At 57.7% G+C, this 18575-nt stretch overlaps 1 long non-coding RNA gene across 1 annotated transcript; it reads left to right on the plus strand.

Moving 5' to 3' along the window:
• The first annotated feature begins 4669 nt into the window (after window positions 1-4669).
• LOC114227752 (uncharacterized) lies at window positions 4670-13115 on the plus strand. Its single transcript, XR_008556551.1, has 5 exons — window positions 4670-5091; window positions 8627-8763; window positions 10188-10282; window positions 10694-10811; window positions 12457-13115. It is a non-coding gene; the product is annotated as an uncharacterized LOC114227752 (long non-coding RNA).
• The last annotated feature ends 5460 nt before the right edge of the window (window positions 13116-18575 follow it).

Genomic DNA, 18575 nt, shown 5'->3' on the forward strand with positions numbered 1-18575 from the left:
TCCACAAAATACCATGGCCTGGGTGAGTCTATTTTGAAGACATGGCGTTAGAAGAGGTTTAAGTTTAAAAAATGTGGCTCTCAAAGAAATTTCAATCGTTGCACTGTTGGTATTTGGCTCTGCTGACTGATGAGTTTGCCGACCACTGGGCTCCTTAATAACGACAAGGAGCGGTGTGGACCTCGAGGCCCAGAGTGGACGGGTGGTCAGTGATGGACTTGGTAACCACGTTTTGTCCTGTTCTTCCCCACGGATTGCCCCAGTGATGCCGGAGACAGCTAAACACCCGCGTCTCTGAAATACAGATCGTGGGGGTGTGAGCATGGGGGAGGGTCACCTGTCCATTCATTCACGTGTTCATTCTGCAGAGTGTCCTGAACCAAGGACAGTAACCGAGCCACATTCAGTTAGGTCCACCTGAGGCCCCAATTTAAAAGTTGGAGGCATGAGCCCGGCTGGCGTGGCTCAGCGGTTGAGTGTCGGCCTGTGAACCAGGAGGTCACGGTTCGATTCAGGCTTGATCAGGGCACAGGCCCGGTGTTCAGGCTTGATCCCCAGTGTGGGGCGTGCAGGAGGCAGCGGACCGATGATTCTCTCTCATCTTTAATGTTTCTCTCTCTCTCCCTCTCCCTTTGTCTCTGAAAACAAAAAAAGTTGGAGGGACGAGAGGAAGGAAGCAGGCGCCATCCCAGCACAGGCTGGAGGGGGCGGGAGAGAAGGGCACGGAGCTCCTGGGGCGGGCGGGGCAGCGCTTGGGGCCGGTCCTGAGGACGGCACGGAGCTCAGTGCTCCCTGCCCAGGCTCCGGGAGCTTCAGGGGAACCCCAGAGGGGGACCCCACGGCGGGGGGTGGCGGGTAGTAAGGCCAGGGTTCGCTGTGTTGGAGGCGGGCTGCGACCTCCGAGTTAGCCAGGAGACACCGAGTGGGCCTGGGGCACAGGCAAGGACACGTGTCGCCCAGACCTTGCGGACACACAGACACAACAGGCAGAGGTGCTGCAGCTGGGCCGGGACCTACGGCCTCCCGCCTGCCAGCCAGGGGGTGAGCAAGCCAGTCAGCTCTCCGTTGCCTGGCAACACAGCCCAGAGGTTCACGGAATCATAATGAACAAGCCACATGCAAATGAGGCCAATTGCAATTAGCGGGAATGGCACCCAGCCTGCCCTGGGGGAGGCGCTAGGTGGGGGGGGGTCTGGGAGGGATCCGCACAGCAGACAAAGGAGGAGCGGGGAAAGCAGGGCTTGGTGTGTGGGAACGTGTGGGAACGCGGCGGCCTGGGCTCCTGCAGACCTGGGGCGCCTCCCGACTGGGGGGGTGTTGGATGGGGAGCGCACCTCCCAGTTCAGACCCTGCAGCCGCCGCCGGTGCCGTGCCCTTGCCACACAGGCCGGGGGAGCAGGGCCAGCCCCTCAGTGACTCGAACCCTCTCCTTTGGGCCCCTCTCTCAGAGATAAACCCAAAAGCTGGTTTCCAGGCCCGGCGGCCACCCACTCCCAGGGGGTAGGCATCTGCCCTCCCCTCCCCACCAGATTCTTCTCCAAAGACCCACCTCCCGTCTCCTGACATTGGGGAGCCGGACCCCCAGGTCCCTCCCAACAGAAGCGGGATGCTGCCCTGCCCACCTGCCCAGGGCTCCGTCACCTGGCTGAGGCCCCCCCCGGAAAGGTGAGGAACCCCCAGGAGCAAGGACGCGGCGGGAACCTCTGGCACCGGGACCAAAGCAAACAAACAGGAAACAAAGGGTCCCAGAGAAGCGGAGGCTGAAGGGTGATGAGCGCTCAGGGGCCACAAAGCCTCCAGCGTCCTGAGCGGGACCGGGGAGAGGATGCGTCCGTGAAACAAGAACAGAGGCCCCTGAGCGTGGGCTGGGATGCAAGGGCTCGGACGGGAGGCCGGTCCCGCCCCCCCTTCTCCCCCACCTGCCCCGTGGTCAACAGCAAGAAATAGGAGGGGCTCCAAGCAGGGACAGCGAGGGGCAGCGGGATTTCTGGAGCCCCTTCAGGCCCTGGGAACCAGACCTGCTCCCTGGACAGGGCCAGTCCTGCCACAGTGGCTCCTGCCCGTCCCCACCGCCAGCCGAGAGGGGCCGGCCGGTCCTTTCCCCAGGGGCCAGGGGCAGGCTGTTCACTTGTCTGGGTAACCCCACCTTGCAAGTGATTATCCCCCAGTGCAGGATGGAAACAGCATGGTGCTCAGGCCCCCAGCCCGCCGTCCCCTCCGCAGGGGGCGGGCGGGGCGCCCTGTTTATTTTCCCAACGGGGAGAGAGCCTGGGAGCGTGCCCCGCTCCCCACCGCCAGGCAGGAATGCGCTGCTATTGTTCTGTCTCCAGGAGCGCCCTGAGCGTGTGGGTCGGGGCCCCGGAAAGTACGAGTCACGGAAACTGAGACGCCCGGGACCCGCTGATAACGCTGCGAATCACCGCTCCCCGGAGCGGGGCGCTGCCTCCCGCTGGGCCAGGCCTCCGTGACGGGTGGAGGCTGGAGTCACACCAGCCCGCCCCGCACGTGGGCCCCAGGCCACGGGCATGCAGAGCCGAAGTCCTTCAGTGCAGACAGCTGAGGGGAAACTGAGGCATGGAGGGGCTGCAGGACGGAGCTGAGGTCTCACACCAGTAGCAGCAACACCAGAATTTGCGGGGATTGGGGCGGGGTGTGGGGGCCCACGGGCCAGACTCTGTCTTCCCTCCTGTGCTCTGGGCCCTCTCACCGCGTCAGGATGTGGGTTCCCTGATGGGCTCAGGGAAGACGCTGCACTGAGCCGCCCCCCGCCCCAGGCCTTCGGCGGCCTCTCCTTTCCTAAACTCCGGTGACGTCCGCAGAACGGGGTCTGGAAAAAAGAAAGGCCCCCAAGGAAAACACAGGGAAATCAATGGCTGTGGCCGGGGCCGCCCAGACAGCTCGGGAGGTCGGCCCCGAGCACGCGATGGTGGCAGCACGAGCCACCGTTGCCAGCTGCAAACAGGCCCTGCTGGGGCAGAGGGGCAGGGACCCTCGTGCAGGTGTCACTGTAACCGTGTAGGAACGTCCAAGTTCACCTCTTTGACCCCAGAACAGCAAGGTGAGGACTATCCTGCCCTGAGCGTTCGAGGCAGCGGTCTTTTTATTTCTCTTAAATATATTTTTATTGATGTCAGAGAGGAAGGGAGAGGGAGAGGGAGATGGAAACATCAGTGATGAGGGAGAATCATGGATGGGCTGCCTCCTGCACGCCCCCTACTGGGGATCGAGCCTAAACCCGGGCAAGTGCCCTGGCCAGGAATCTAACTGGGGCCTCCTGGTTCATAGGTCACTGCTCAGCCACTGAGCCACGCCGGCCAGGCTAGGCCGAGATCTTTGGCTGTTTCTTTACAAGCCCTTCAGAATCCTGCAGAGCCTCAGCCAGGTTAGAAGCTGGGGCCGTGGTTGATTCCAGAAGCTTCTACACTTCCCCAGGCCTCGCTTCTGTGCACAGAGGCGGGAATGCCTGCTAAGAGGGCGGGCTGTTCTGGCTCCGCCTGCCTCTGCCGGCTCTGGGCCCCGCCTGTCGGGCTCCTGGCTGCAGGTAGGCTGTGGCCACGGGAACAGTTTATAGATACCGTCGGCCACATTTTTCTGGAAAACCTGAGCGGGCGGGAAGCAGGACGGTCGGCCTCGCGTTCCCCTCAGACACGCAGGCCGGCTGGGCTCCCTCCCACAGAGCCCGGGTCAGCCTGTAGATAAGGGCGCGCCAAGTTTGGTAAAAACAAGCGGAAAGTTTTTGTGGTTTCTCATGGTTTCCCCCGGGCCAGCTGGAGTCCACGGGGGAGGTTCTAGCATTCCCGCCCCACAACTCAGACCTCCGGGGGCTCCTGGCTGGCTGTGAAACGGGCCATTTCTTTCTTCTTCTTTTTTTTTATCTTTATTGTTGATAGTATTACATATGTCCCCTTTCTCCCCGCACTGGCCCGCCCCACCCCCTGCCCCAGGCCTTCACCGCCCCATTGTCTGTGTCTGTGCATCACCCTCGAGATAAACGGGCCATTTCCAAGTTCACCTTCCTTTTCCCGCCCTGACCTCTGAGTGGGGAGCTGTCTCCCGACCAGCTGGCCGGTGTGTGAGCGCCAGGTCTCCCTCCACTGGCTGTGAGGACGGGAAGGAGTGAAGGGTGATGCAGGTGACCTGGCCAGGGGTCTGCGTGGGTGACCTGCGCTAACATGGGAAGGGGCGTGGGTGACCTGCGCTAACATGGGAAGGGGCGTGATGGGTTGGAGTCTGAAACTTGCCATAAAGCGATATCTTCTCCCCCGACCCGTGCGCCTGCCGGGGCCTCGCTCCACCTCTGCGTCCAGGTGACGGCGCTGGGCCACAGGAGCCCCACTCTCTGTGCTCCATCTCTGTGACCGCACCCTGCTTTAGTGCTGCCCGGACAGCCAGCCAACTGGACCGGGGCCTCCCAAGACCCAGGGACCTCCGAGGGCACCCTCATTGGGGGCAGGCAAATGGCTCCTTCCTTTTTTTTTTTTCCTTCTTACATTTATTTTTATTGATGTCAGAGAGGAAGGGAGCGGGGGAGAGAGAAACATTAGTGATGAGAGAGCATCATGGATCCGCTGCCTCTTGCACACCCCCTAGTGGGGATCGAGCCTAAACCCGGGCCTGTGCCCTGACCGGGAATCGATCCATGGCCTCCTGGTTCACAGGTCAACGCTCAACCACGGAGCCACGCCGGCCGGAAGTGGCTCCCTCCTTGAGTCGCCCTTGCCTGTGACCACTGCTTCTCAGCTCCACGCCGCGACAGCTGCTGTGGAAAAGGAGACACACACATTCAGAGGCGCTCACGGACACGGGCCTGCGCTGGCCTCCCGGGTTTGTGCTCCTTGGAAAACGCTGCCTGTGCCTTCTCGTTTCTTCCCCTCGCCTGTCTCCTTCAGACTCCGTCCCCCGAGAAGTGACAAGGCCTCGCCCACGCTCCCCGGGCGGCAGGGGTGGACCAGGGAAAGTGGCCGGAGTCGGCTGGCTCTTCCTCCGTGAAGCCTCTTCTTTGCCGTCCAGGTCCGCCCGCCCGGCTGGCTAAGTCCCTGTGTAAGTGTTGGCGCGAGGAACTCGGACTTGCTGCCACGTGAGCTGTTGTGGGTAAGTGGACTCCTGACTCCGCAAATCCAGAACCTTCCACCCTCAGCGGCCGGCCCTTGGTGAGCTGGTCCGGCCGGCGGCTCGGCCCGCACACAGGCCCCGAGTCTGCGGAGGGCTTGACGTCAGCGAAGCGAACACACCCGCATGCCGTGTGTCAGCAGGCGGCGGCGGCACATGTGTGCGCACACACATGCACGCACGAGCGGGGCGCACGCGGTGGAAGCGGGCTGTTTGGTTAGGACGCGGGGCTTTGTCGGCCGGACGGCGGGGAATTAGGTGTTGATTCAGGAGGTGTTCCCCATGTCAGCTTTCAATGGCAACGGGAAGGAAAAGGGAAGGAGAGAAATGGCCCCTTTAGAGCGTCTCCATCCATCATCTCCCCTTCGGCAAACACTGCGAAGCCGCTGGAGAGGCGCCCGCGCCCTCGGGGAGCTGGGGGCGGCCGATGGCGCGGTTGCTAAGGAAACGCTGTGGGCTTCCGAGCAGCAGAGCAAACAGACATCTGCAGCGCGAGTCAACCATTAATTCGTTAATATTCTCAGCGACGGGGTCCGGGGAGCCGGCGTGGTCCTCCTTTATCCCGGGTTCTCAAACGCTCGCTTTCATCGCCGGGCAAACACTCGGCGGCCACTTCACGGCCATTACCGCCTCTCGGGCTCGAGGGCGGAGGCGGCTCGCGCTCGGACGCTCATGGATCAAAGAAAAGGGGGCGCCGCCAGGAGCGGCCTCGTGGGCTGGCTTTGTTTCCTAATCGGCGGCGGTGGTTTTGTGAGAATGGAGAATGCATTAAGGGCAGTTTGACTTCGACACAAAGCGCCTTCGGGTGGGCAAACAGGTCTGAGTCAGGCCAGGCCACGCTGGCCGACCCACGGTCCCGCCTGCGCGATGGCGGCCTTGTCAGCGCCAGATTTCGGGCGCAGGGGCAGGAGGAGGTGCGGGAGTCGCCGCCACCGGGCGCTCGGGGCGCAGAGACCGGGAAGCTCCCGGGTGTGGATGGAACCGGAGACGCGGGCCTGGGCCCTGGGCAGGGGCAGGACGCCCAGGAGGCCGCGGTGGCGACAGGAGTGCGTGTCCCAGCTCCCGGGTGAGAGGGAGTCAGCGTGGTCCCTCGGTGCCCGCAGGCCTGGCCCCGCAGAGTGATGAGAGGTGGCCTGTCCCAGCGGGGCTTCCTCTGGCCCTCCACAGGGGCAGACCCTCCTCACAGCATCAGCGAGGGATCTGGAGCCGGACATTTCCCCTCTCTACCCCGGTTCCGCCTCTGCTCCCAGCCGGTGCTCCCAGCAGCTCTAGCTGCCCCCCCACCCCCCGCCCCCCTGCAGCCGCCTCCCTCTCTCGGACCGGACCGCCAGTGCCAGTCGGAAAGGTGTGCACAGTCCCCGCCGCCCTGGGAGCTGAGGGGGAGGACGGCTCCTGCCGCGGCCACACCTGGGGTGGCCGAGAGCGCCGGCCAGGGCCCGTGCGGCGTGGGCTCCCGGAGCTGCACCTTCCGAGCTGTGTGGCCTGCGCCAGTTGCTGAACCGCTCTGTGCCTTGGTCTCCTCCCCCATAACCCAGCCAGCCACTGCTCCTCCCACAAAGGGCCGTGGGTGGCAGGGCCTGGAAGGATTCGCCGGCATCGCTAACGTTTCGGCAGCGAGGGAAGCGGAGCCCCAGGGTGGCGGCTGGGTGGGCGGCGGAGCCCTCCCTGGCCCTGCATAGGCGCCGGCGCCTCCGGCCTCTGGGTGTCCCTCCCTGAGGCCCAGGAGGATGACCGGCCTCCATCACCCATCGGTCCAGAGGAGTGGCCCCGGGCAGGTCCTCTGCCCGCAGGCCGCGGTGAGGACCCCGGTGCAATGCTGGCCAGAGAGACCGGCACAGAGTCTAGTGGTTGATAAGCAGATGCTGCTGTGAAGGGAGGCAGGGAGCCACGGCCCAGGGTACACTGAGCAGAGCTGCCTGAGCACCAGCAGGAGCAGAGGGTGCGGGCAATGCAATTCAAAAGGTGGGACCAGGAGCGCTTCCTGGAGGAGGTGGCCTTTGAGGTGAGTCTTGAATGGAGAGCAGCTGGCAGGGACTCAGGGAGTCCAGGGAGCAAGCCCACCATTCACACCGCGGTCCTTGGAGGTCTGAGAAGACCAGGAGATCGCTTCCCTGCCAGGTCCTGTGGCCCTAGCCCTAGCCCTAGCCCTAGCCCTAGCCCTAACCCTAACCCTAACCCTAACCCTAACCCTAACAACCCTAACCCTAACCCAGGGCTGGGCTGGGGGCAGGTCTGTGGGTGTCTCTTCTGGGGCACTGGGGGCAGCACCGGCCCTCGGGGTCCGTTGGTGACATGGCCTCTCGGACCTGTGGTCCCTGGTCCCGAGGGGCCTGTCCCAAGGGCAGGGCAGGGTCAGTGGGGCAGGTCCTGGGGCCCGGCAGGGGCAGGGGGAGCTTTGGGGAGGGTCCCCGTGTCCCAGGGAAAGGGAGAGCCGTGCCCGAGTTTCCCTCCTGAGCCGCAGCTCCTGCTCTGAGACACGCACGCTCCCCCGGGCCTGCAGCCGGGGGTGCCCGGGGACTGGGCTGCCCGAGAGCTGGGAGGCCCTGGGAGGACAGGGCCACGGGGGCTGGGCTCCGGGTTCGGGTGTGGAGACCACATGACTGCATCCTCTTTTCTCCCCACACGGTGTGATTATAGAATAAAGTCCCTTTCACTTGCTGAGGTGCTGCCTGCTCGGCCCTTAGGTGGACCTACCCGCAGCACCTTCCGGGCCGTAGACCCTTCAGAATCATCAAACAATAGGGTTCAACATCAAAACCCGCCCCTCCTCTCCCAGGGGGGCCTGTCCGGTCTAGACCCCAGTGGGGACGGAAGTGGGTCGGTCTGTACCCTCTCCTCTCAGTGAAACGCCTGGTACTCTCCCTGCTGTCTTTATGTTTTTATATTATTATTTTTTAAATAATTTTTTATTGATTTCAGAGAGGAAGGGAGAGGGAGGTAGAAACATCAATGATGACAGAGAATCATGGATCAGCTGCCTCCTGCAGGCCCCACACTGGGGATCAAGCCTGCAACCCGGGCGTGTGCCCTTGACCAGGAATTGAACTGTGACCTCCTGGTTCATAGGTCAACCCTCAACCACAGAGCCGCGCCGGCCGGGCTGCCTGCTTTTAGAGTCAGTGTTTCCATCGTCCTGTTCATAAACGTAACAGATGCGACCTGTGTTCTACTTTTATGAGCAGAAACTCACCTTGATGGGCGGGAGCCCCGTGATTTCAGAGGCCGGAGAATGCCTGCCGGGTGAGGGGTGGAGGGACGGGGTGGTAAATGAGGGAACCCCACCCAGCTCCCCCAGGGGTCCCCACATTCCACCCGCGTTGCTCCCGCTCTCGGCGTTGTTGACAGTTCCGAACAGATTCTTTCCACAGGGAATCGGCCCGAACACGACAAGAACGGGCTCGCTCTGTATCAGAGGCTGAATTCTACCTGACAAATTGGACAGCTTCCCTGAGGCAGGGCTCCTCCGCTTCGTCATTCTCACCAGAAACGTGATTTATAATCTGCCCCTATTTGCTAGGCACTCCTGCTCCCAGGAATGAGGGCCTCGCCAGCACAGAAACAAGAGGTCTCCTGACTACCTGGAGCCCCTATAAAATCCGCTCCCCCGTCTCCGGAGCCTAAACCAGATGTGCGTGCCGGGATCCCGCCAGCCAAGTGAGTTTCGTCTCATTGCGTTAATGATAGTGTAGGCAGGGAAACACTGCCGCTCAGGACGGGGCCAGAGGAACCCACAATTTACTTTAGGACTTTCTATGCTGAAGGAAAGACCCCAGGGGCTGGCGAAAGGGGTTTTATTTCCTCTGCTTCCAGTTTATAAAAACAAACCCGGTGTTTGCTGTTCCGTAAAAACCGACACTTAGGACTACAGAATGAATGTGTCGGGTATCGGGGATCCACCTGCCCCTCAGCCGAGCCGCCTCGGGGATCCTTCGTGAAACCCACACACAGAGCCGTGAACAACCCGACTTCATAAAAGCCCGGCTGGGCGTTGCAGACCCCGCTGCCCAGGGCCCTCCAGTGCCGGCTGAGCCACTGGGCAGAGCGGGTTTGGTCTCTGGATCCGATCGCTGAGCAGACCTCAGCGGCCACTTTTTCAACCACGGCTCCGTATCATGGAGCGTCCCGGAAATCTCCAAGGGGGTGACCTGAGCTCGTGAAAAATGAGCCCGGATGTCAAGGGGACAAAGCTCCCCGTCCCAGAGGTCGTTGGGGAGCCGGCCGCCTTTCGTATTTCACCTGACAAGCGCCCCCCCTCTGTCCTGCCTGCTCCCATTCCTCTGCTGAGGCCATGGTTCAGGAAACATGTTTGTGCAACAGCGATTGTTCAAAATGGGATCTGCCTGGTGGGACTGTTCATTGTACCCGACATCTTCACGTGTGGAAACAACACGAGTGTTTCTAGTGCTACGTGTCCTTTACTGCATGGCACGCACGTTGGCGTGTACATGTTCTTTGCTCAGAAGGACACGGCGACCCGATGAGAGAGGGATGGAATCTCCCACGGAGAGGCCTCCGGCGTGCAGGCCTGGGCTGGGCTCAGGACCACAGCGCAGTAGCAGCGGCAGCGACCCCTGGAGCGTGTCCCCGAGGGGACTGGATGTGGGGGAGCCTGGGGACTCCAGCAGCTCCTCAGGCTCAGCCCTCGCCCTTGGGGCCCGTTGGCTCTTTGTGTGTGCCATGGGGGCGGGGCCGCCCTGAGCATCCTTGGAGGTTGGGCATCCTGGTCTCTGCCCACTAGGTGTCAGTAGCAGCCTCTCTCCTCCAGGGGTGGCAACCAGAAGGTCTCCAGACAAGGCCAGAGGTCCCCTGGGGGACAGCAGGTGTCCTGGATGGAGAACCACTGCCCTAAAGAATGAGGGAAGTTGGGCGTAGTTAGTCCCACATGACAACGTCTTCAGGGAACCTAGAAGCCGTCTGCAGGCCGCGCATTAACACAAGCGACTCTGAGTTGCTTCAGAAGCCTGGACAGGACAAATGGGGCAGAATTGTAGAGGCCAGTCTGACTAAGGCACAGGGAGAACTTTCTGGAAGAGCTGTGCAGCTTCCAGGCTAGAACCCTGGCCCTTTCCCCCCGGCAGATCTTTCTGGAGCTTCCTGCCAGCAAAGCCCTGTGCTGGCCGCGTGGCACCCGGGGGTGCGGTCCTGTGTCAGGAGCAATCTGAAGGCTTTAAAGGTGGGCCTCGTGCCCGAGCAGCCAGCCTGTCCTGCCTGGGCACCCCAGTTCCGCAGGGAGGGCGGGCCGGGCTGTGCGAGGCGGGGCTGGGAGCCCAGGGACGTTGGGGCAGGAGAAGGAGCCCTCCCGACAGAGTTTCTGGTCTGAGGGTGCCTAGCTGGTGTCTGTGCCAGGACTTGAACCCAGGGTCGCCCCCTCCCCCCCCCCTCGGCGGGGGCAGGCGAGGTGAGCGCCCAGCCCAGGAGGCCGGAGCCTCCCCAGCCTCCGCGCGGGAAGCCTCTCCCCAGGTGGCCGCTAGGTGTCGCTCTGGGGTCTCAAATGACTGCTTGCTGGTGCCGCAGCCGGAGTGGCTGTTCTTCCTGCTGCTTCCCCCCCAGACTTTTACATTTTCCTCCCCTTCGCCTCCGGCAGGAACATTCCAGTATTCTCCACGACAGATAGCTTCGCTTTCCCGCTAAATGGCCTTCCCTCTTTTCTCCCCGCCCTGCCTCCTCCACACACTTCCTCCCCGTGGTGGATCCCCTTGCAGGTGTGGGTGTGATCCTGGGGGGGGGGGTGGAGGGGGGGGTTAGGACCCCTGGGAAGCCCCAGTGAGTCCCCGGGAGCCGGAGAGGCAGCCTGGCCAGGGAGCCTGAGCCGGGCCTGGGGACCGGGCTGCTGCCCGCCTCCCTCTCCTCGTGGCCTGCGCTCACCCTGGCTCACAGCCGCCTCACCATCTGGATGGCGAGCCCCGAATGGCTCCCACTTCCTATTCCCTACGCGCAGAGCAACGCCCGTGGCAGAGGCAGGGGGTTGGGGTTGCTACCGCTGAGGGGAAGGAAAGGAAAAGAAAGAGTTTAAACCCGGAGCCAAGGAAACATGAAAACCAGCAACAGTTCCCGCCCTGAAAGTGAGGGAGCCGGGGAGAGTGTGTCCCCCAGAGGAGAGAGCGAGGCTGGGGGAGCCGCGGGGAGAGCTTGGGTGCGTGATGGGTGGCCGCCTGTATGGGAGGCCCAGGCAAGCGCGTGGAGGGCGCCCTGCGCAGGGAGAGGCTGTGCTCTGGCGGGGGTGCTGGGGGAGGAGGGGGCGCAGAAAGGAGAGACGGGGTACTGAGCTCAGACGGAGCAGACACGGTAGCCAGGAGTTCCTGTAAGTTGTCAGAGCTGCTCCAACCCGCTTCCCACCCAGGGCCTCGCTTGCCGTCCCAGCTCACGTACAAGGCCTCCCCGAGCCGAGGGTCGAAAGGCGCAGACACCGTCCCCTCTGCTGCTTGCAGGCGGCGCTGCCTGTGCTGGTGGGTTTGCAGGCGGCACAGAGAGAACAGAAAGCACAACGGGGACCCTGACAGAGGACACCGCCGCCCTCTCACGCCGACCCCTTCCCTCCCCCCACCCCATCCTGATCCCCAGGGAGGGTCACTCTGCAGAGTGCCCAGTGTTGGGGGCCTTCAGCCCGGGGCCTTCCTAAGAGAGTGACAGAGACCTCCGTGCCTGTGGGGGCATTTGGGTAGTGGGTGGAGGCATAAGCTCACGCTTACTGAGCACGTACTATGTGCCAGACACTGTGCTAACCGTGCCCCGGGCCCTCAGGTGCTCATGTCACCCAACGAGACGGTCGCCTTGTGTGTCCCGGGCACACGGCTGGCAGGGCCTCGGGCGGAGTCTCGGGCACAGGCAGCCCGGCTCCGGGACTCTCTCAGCCTCAGTCCACAGTGACAAGCCTGCACCGTGACAGTTCCGAGCGACATGAATGAAACAGCATTTGAGGGACAGTGTTCTCCGTGGGCCTGGACTGCAGGGTTCATGTGGGCAGCATTGCCTGGGCGATGATTTGCTAAGTTACTTGGGACGGAAACATCGCCATCTGCAAAGCGCGTGGAGTATAGTATAACTATACTGGAGGCCTGGTGCACAAAATTCATGCACTGAGGGGGGAGTCCCTCAGCCCAGCCTGCACCCTCTCGCAGTCTGGGAGCCCTTGGGGGATGTCGGACTGATGACTTAGGCCCACTTCCTGCCACCACCGCTGCACTCACCAGCCGTGAACCCGGCTTCTGGCTGAGCGGCGCTCCCCCTGTGGGAGCGCACTGACCACCAGGGGCAGCTCATGCATTGAGCGTCTGCCCCCTGGTGGTCAGTGCGCATCATAGTGACTGGTCGTTCAGTCAATTTGCATATTACCCTTTCATTATATAGGATTGGACCTCAACAGCCTTGTCCAGTGGGCAAAGCAGATGAAGAAACGGAGACTCCGAGGCCAGTTGGGTGACCAGTGAGGGTGCAGCAGCCTCATCCTCCATCCAGCATGCGGGTGCGCCTGCAGCCGGTGGCTCTACTGGAAGGGGACCAGCATCCAGCAGGCGCCTACTGTGTGCCAGGCAGGCTCACAGCTAATTTCAACAAGTATTGATAATATCCCCATTAGGAGTCATTTTCCTCCACTGAGGCTGAGAGAAGTGACTCGTCCGAGGTCCCCCCTGAGCCGGCCTGGAACCCACATCTGTCTGTCTGGCCAGGACACATGTGTCTGGCTGCGAAGCTGTGCTGTTTCTCGCCCATCTGAGGGCTTCTGCCCGCCGGCTCCCGGCACTCACCACAGACTCGGCCCATTTCTCAGCCCTCACCTTCCAGGTCTGTGCTGCCAACTCCTGGGCAGGGTTTTCGCTCTGAAAGCGGAAGGATGGGGCTTTGCTGAGCGCTGTGTTATGGACAAAATAATTCATGAGGATTCAGCGCAGACACGCTGATGGGACCAAAACCAACAACACAGGAGCGGAAGCGAATGACATTAAAATTGGGGGGTTGGGCAGACAATGATAGGGTGGTTAAGAAAGGGAAGGGTTTGGTATAAAGAAAATAAGTTCCGTTTGAGGGATGTCTGGCCGTCCGTGGTGGAAGCCTGGTTCGCATGTTAGGTAGAAGGAAAACACACAGGAGGAACTGCGGGCTGGGGGTGGGGGCCAGGGGCGCATCTGTGAGTCATCTGGAGGACAGACGGAGCCCCAGAGACCGGCACCGAGGCCTGGAGACCGGAGGGCGCTGCCAGATGTCTGTCCACCCCACACCTCCTCCTCCCTGGTGACTCTCACCTCCACTCCCCTCCGGCCGCCCACACCCGGGCCTGGTCACCCGTGGACAGTTCCAGCTGCACTCCACGGTCCCACTCCCTGACCACAGCTTCCGATGGCGCTGCCAGTCCCCTCACGCCTCCGTCCCCCACCCCTGTGACCTCACCCTCCTCTCCAGGCCCTGGACTTCCCCACGCGGCCCGCACCTCCGCTCCCTGCCTCCGGCCTCCAGACCACGCAGGCCAGGTCGCACCATTCTCTGGCCAGGACCCTCACTGCGCTGCCCCTTCGTCCTTCCGCCCTGCTCCTCCGCCCGGCTTTGCACAAGCACCTGTCCTGTCCGCCCGCCGCAGCTCCTCGCCCGGGGAGGAAATCCCACACCAAGGATGTGTGCTGCCCACAGAGCCTGCTACCCCGTCAGCTGCTCGCTCCTCATGGCTCCCCCCTCCCTCCTCTTCTCAGCATCCATTCCAGGCCCCCACAGCTTCCCCCAGCAGATGGCTCTGCTCCTGGCCCACACGGGAAATGGGGGGGCACAGATGCCGTGGGCTCTGCACCCCATCCCCACACACACATGTTCACTGTGTGATGTTCACTGTGTGCACCCCGCCATGCTTTGTTACTGTGCTCCCTCATTTCTCCTCGCAGCAGCCGGCCTCTGGTCTCATTGGACCGATTGGGAGCCAGAGGCTCAGTGGCCGGCCCCAGGTTCCACAGCCTGAAGGCAGGAGGGGGGGCGGGGGGAAGGAGGCTGAGTGTCTTCGATGTGCGCTCTGAACCCACAGAGCCGGGTGCTGGGCCACAGGCCGAGGAGATCGGGGGACACAGGTAGACGAGGCTCTCGCCCTCCTGACGCTGACATGTTAAAGGACCGACACCATCAGTGAGTACAGGACCCCGTGAAATAAATGCGGGCAGCGAACGTGCCAGCAGAGGGCGGGGCCGTGTGAGGCTAGAAAAGGGGATGAGACGAGGGAAGCAGAGAGCCAGAGGGAGGGCAGCGTGCGAAGGACTCACCTTCAGCCCTGGGCTGCTGGCTTTGAGGCTGGAGAGAGGGGCCACAAGCCAGGGAGCATGGTGGCCTCTAAAACGAGAACAGGCCAGGAACTGGGTTCTCCCCTAGAGGCTCTGGATGGGACGCAGGCCTGCCCCTGTCAGCACCTCGCTTTCGCCCAGTGACTTCCATTTCAGTCATCAGAACAGTGAGACACTAAATCACTCAAGCCACGAAGTCTGTGAAGATGTGTGAGAGACTCCATTTGTACGATACCAAGTCTGTGTTGTTTTGTGAAGCCCCTGAGTTTGTGATGATGTCACAGCGGCGGCCGGCGGAAACTGACATCACACCAAGCAATCCCACCTGCGCCCCAGGCTGGCTAGTTTCCCTTGTCCATCTGATCATGAGCGACGCCCATCGTATGGCCAGAGGTAGTGAGAGCTTCGGGACACGTGCCCGCGCAACAGCGGCGGTGCCATGACTTGGGGCCGCTTGCTGGTGTTACGGCTGCCCTCTGGCCTTGCTGGTGCTCAGGCCCAGTCCTGCTACTCCTGTCTTAGGACGAGTTGCTGCTGCACGCGCGGAGGGTCTGGAAGAATCCAGCTCATGATGGGCAGCACTGGCCACATGGTGACTTGACATCATGGTCAGGTGCTTCATATCAGGCAGTGCCCAGTAGCATGGCAGGCAGGAGCTTTTTACTTCAATACTTTGACGAGGTTTTTTGTTTTTGTTTTTAAAATACGTTTTTTTACTGATTTCAGAGAGAGGAAGGGAGAGGGATAGAGAACAGAAACATCGATGAGAGAGGAATGTCATTGTTCGGCTGCCTCCTGCATCCCTCCTACTGGGGATGGAGCCTGCAACCCGGGCATGTGCCCTGACTGGGAGTTGAACTGGTGGCCTCTTGGTTCCTGGGTAGATGCTCAACCACTGAGCCACACCAGCTGGGCACAGGTCTACTTTCTGTCTTTATATTGTTTGCCTTTTCTAGAAAGTTCAAATAAATGTAATAATACAACAGGCAGTCTTTTTGTGCCTGGTTTCTTCATGTGGATATACCACAGTTTGTCCATTCACCAGTGGATGGACACTTGGTTCCTGCCAGCTTGGGGCTATGTAAATGTTACTTTGCATGGAAAGACATATACATACGCTTTGTTGTAAGTATATAACTTTTAAAGATATCGCCATAATGTTTTGCAAAGTAGCCATACCAAGTTGCAGTCCCATCAGCAACATATAAGACTTCTAGTTGCTCTACATCGTAAGTAACTGTTACTATGTCTTTAATTTCAGCCTTTCTAATGGTTGCATAGTGGTATCTCATTGTTTTCCCCTTTGAATTTTTGTTTTTTTACATATTTTTATTGACTTCAGAGAGGAAGGGAAAGGAAGAGAGAGATAGAAACATCAATGATGAGAGAGAATCAATGATCAGCTGCCTCCTGCACGCCCCACACTGGGGATCGAGCTCACAACCCAGGCATGCGTCCTTGACCTGGGACCCTTCAGTCGGCAGGTCGACGCTTTATCCACTGAGAAAACCAGCTAGGGCTATTTTCCCCTTTGAATTACCTTGGTGCTTTTGTCAAAAACGAATTGACCATATAAATGTGGGTTAATTTCTGATCTCTCCATTCTATTACATTCATCTCCACTGTCTTGATCACTGTCACTTTACAGTCTTGAAGTAAATAAAATATTTCTTGAAATAAAATACTTAAGTCCTTCATCCATCTTACTCAGAGGTAATCTTGTTGCAAATTGGTCCACAAAGATCACTTTGAATAGCATTGGTCTAAACCACTGTTAGACCAATGATAGTTACATTCAGAATGACATTTGTAAGTTTCTCTTCCATAGTTTTCTGCCAAATGTTTATAATTAAGGGCTCAATGCCAGACAATGTCAATGCCAGTGCAGAAATTCCAAGTTCAGGCAGAGAAGGTGGCAGGAGTGTTAATAATATCTGAATATTGTTTGGTACTGATTGACTTGACAAAGCTCACTTCATATAAAGCAATTCTGGCCTTTGCAGATTGTTCTCAATGAATTTCTCTTCTTTTCTGCCAATAGATTTCTTTTCTTTCTTCCTTTCTTTTTTTTGGGTGTTATCAGTCTTTTTCTTTTTTTTTTTTTCTTTCTGATTAAGGTATTATATATGTGTCCTTGTCCCCCTAGATTTCTTTTCTTTACTGATTTTCAACCTTCTGTGATCTTAGCTGCTGGGAAGTGTAAAGCAGAGCAAGTTTCCAGGCAAGAGATATACCTGGGCCTGTGCCCACAGAGGTGGCCTTTTCTTCCTCCAATTTTTACACTTGTAGTAAAATATACATAATATAAAATTTTCTATCTTCATCATTTTTTTTTTTTTAATATACATTTTATTGATTTTTTTACAGAGAGGAAGGGAGAGGGATAGAGAGTCAGAAACATCGATGAGAGAGAAACATCAATCAGCTGCCTCCTGCACAGCCCCTACAGGGGATGTGCCCGCAACCAAGGTACATGCCCTTGACCGGAATCGAACCTGGGACCTTTCAGTCCGCAGGCTGACGCTCTATCCACTGAGCCAAACCGGTTTTGGCTTCATCATTTTTAAGTATACAGTTCAGTGGTATTAAGTGCATTCACAATGTGCAACCATCACCACCATTCATCTCTATAATTCTTTTCATCTTGTAAAACTGAAACTCTATCCATTAAAAACTCTCCATTCCTTCCTCTCTCCCAGGCCCTGGCAACCACCATTCTACTTTCCAGCTCTATGAATGTGACTACTCCACCTCATATAAGTGGAATCATACATTATTGTTTTTTTTGTATGACTGGTTTATTTCACTTAGCTTAATGTCCTCAAGGTTCGTCCATGTTGTAGTATATGTCATTTTCCTTTCCTTTTAAGGTTGAATAGTAAATAGTCACTATGTGGATGAACCATGTTTTGCTTATTCAATTATCCATTGATGAACACTGAGTTGCTTCCACATTTTAGCTTTTGTGAATAATGCTGCTATGACTATGGGTGTACAAATATCCCTCTGAGATCCTTCTTTCAAAGTCTCTAGAAGTGGAATTGCTGGATCATGTGGTGATTCCCTCTTTAATTTTTTGAAGAACTGCCATACTGTTTTCCACTGTGGCTGTACCATTTTACTTCCCCACCCACAACAGTCCACAAGCGTTCCAATTTCTCTACTCTTCATCAATGTTAGTTATTTTCTGGTGTCTTTTTTTCTTAATAGTAGCAATCCTAATGAGCGTGAGGTGGTCTCTCCTAGTTTTATTTGCATTTCCGTGCTGATTAGTGATGTTGAATATCTTTTCATATGCTTGTTGGCCCCATTTGTAGATATTCTTAAGAGAAATGTCTAGTCAAATCCTTTGCTCATTTTTGATCAGATTATTTGTTCTTTTTGCTGTTGTTGAATTTTAGGAGTTTTCTGGATATTAATAACTTATCAGATATATGATTTGCAAACATTTCCTCCCATTCTGAGGGCTGCTTTTTTACTGTGTAGTCTCTTTTGATGTACAAAATTAAAAATTTTCATATAGTCCAATTTGCCTATTTTTTCTTTTGTTGTCTGTGCAGAAGAGGCATTCTGAGAGACCTGGGAACATGAATTAGTATACCAGAGGAGGCCAAGTCCCCAGGTAGTTTCATGATGGTTTGGAGCAGAACCATGCCATAAACATTCCAATTCTTTATTTTTAAACCCATGACACATGGTTGCTTTATTATTGCTTTATACTTTGGATGGTCATTAAGATGAAGCTGAATGTTCACCTTTCTTATTGCCTTTTTTTTTTTTTTAATCCTCACCTGAGGATATTTTCCCATTTATTTTTAGAGAGAGTGGAAGAGAAAGGGAAAGACCGAGAGAAATATCAATGTAAGAGAAAAACATCGATTAGTTGCCTTATGCAGGAGCCCTGACCAGGGCCTGGGCTGGGGAGGAGCCTGCAACCAAGGTATCGAACCCAGGACCCTTTGTTTTGCAGGCTAATGCTCTATCCACTGAACCAAACTGGCTAGGGTTTTCTTTCAGTATTTTTAAAAAGTTTTCTTATTCAAAGGATTGCTTTAAATAACCTAGCCTGTCATTACTAAAAGTGAAACATTTTCCATTTTGTGAAACTTCCTGTATGAGACAGAGATTATATCTTTTGTGTTGGGTAGAATTCAGATATAAAACTAACCGCTTAGGCCATTTTTCTGGAATGTACTTTCATTTTTTTCTTGT

This window comes from Eptesicus fuscus, chromosome 7, assembly GCF_027574615.1.
Source record: "Eptesicus fuscus isolate TK198812 chromosome 7, DD_ASM_mEF_20220401, whole genome shotgun sequence".
NCBI classification, from domain to species: domain Eukaryota; kingdom Metazoa; phylum Chordata; class Mammalia; order Chiroptera; family Vespertilionidae; genus Eptesicus; species Eptesicus fuscus.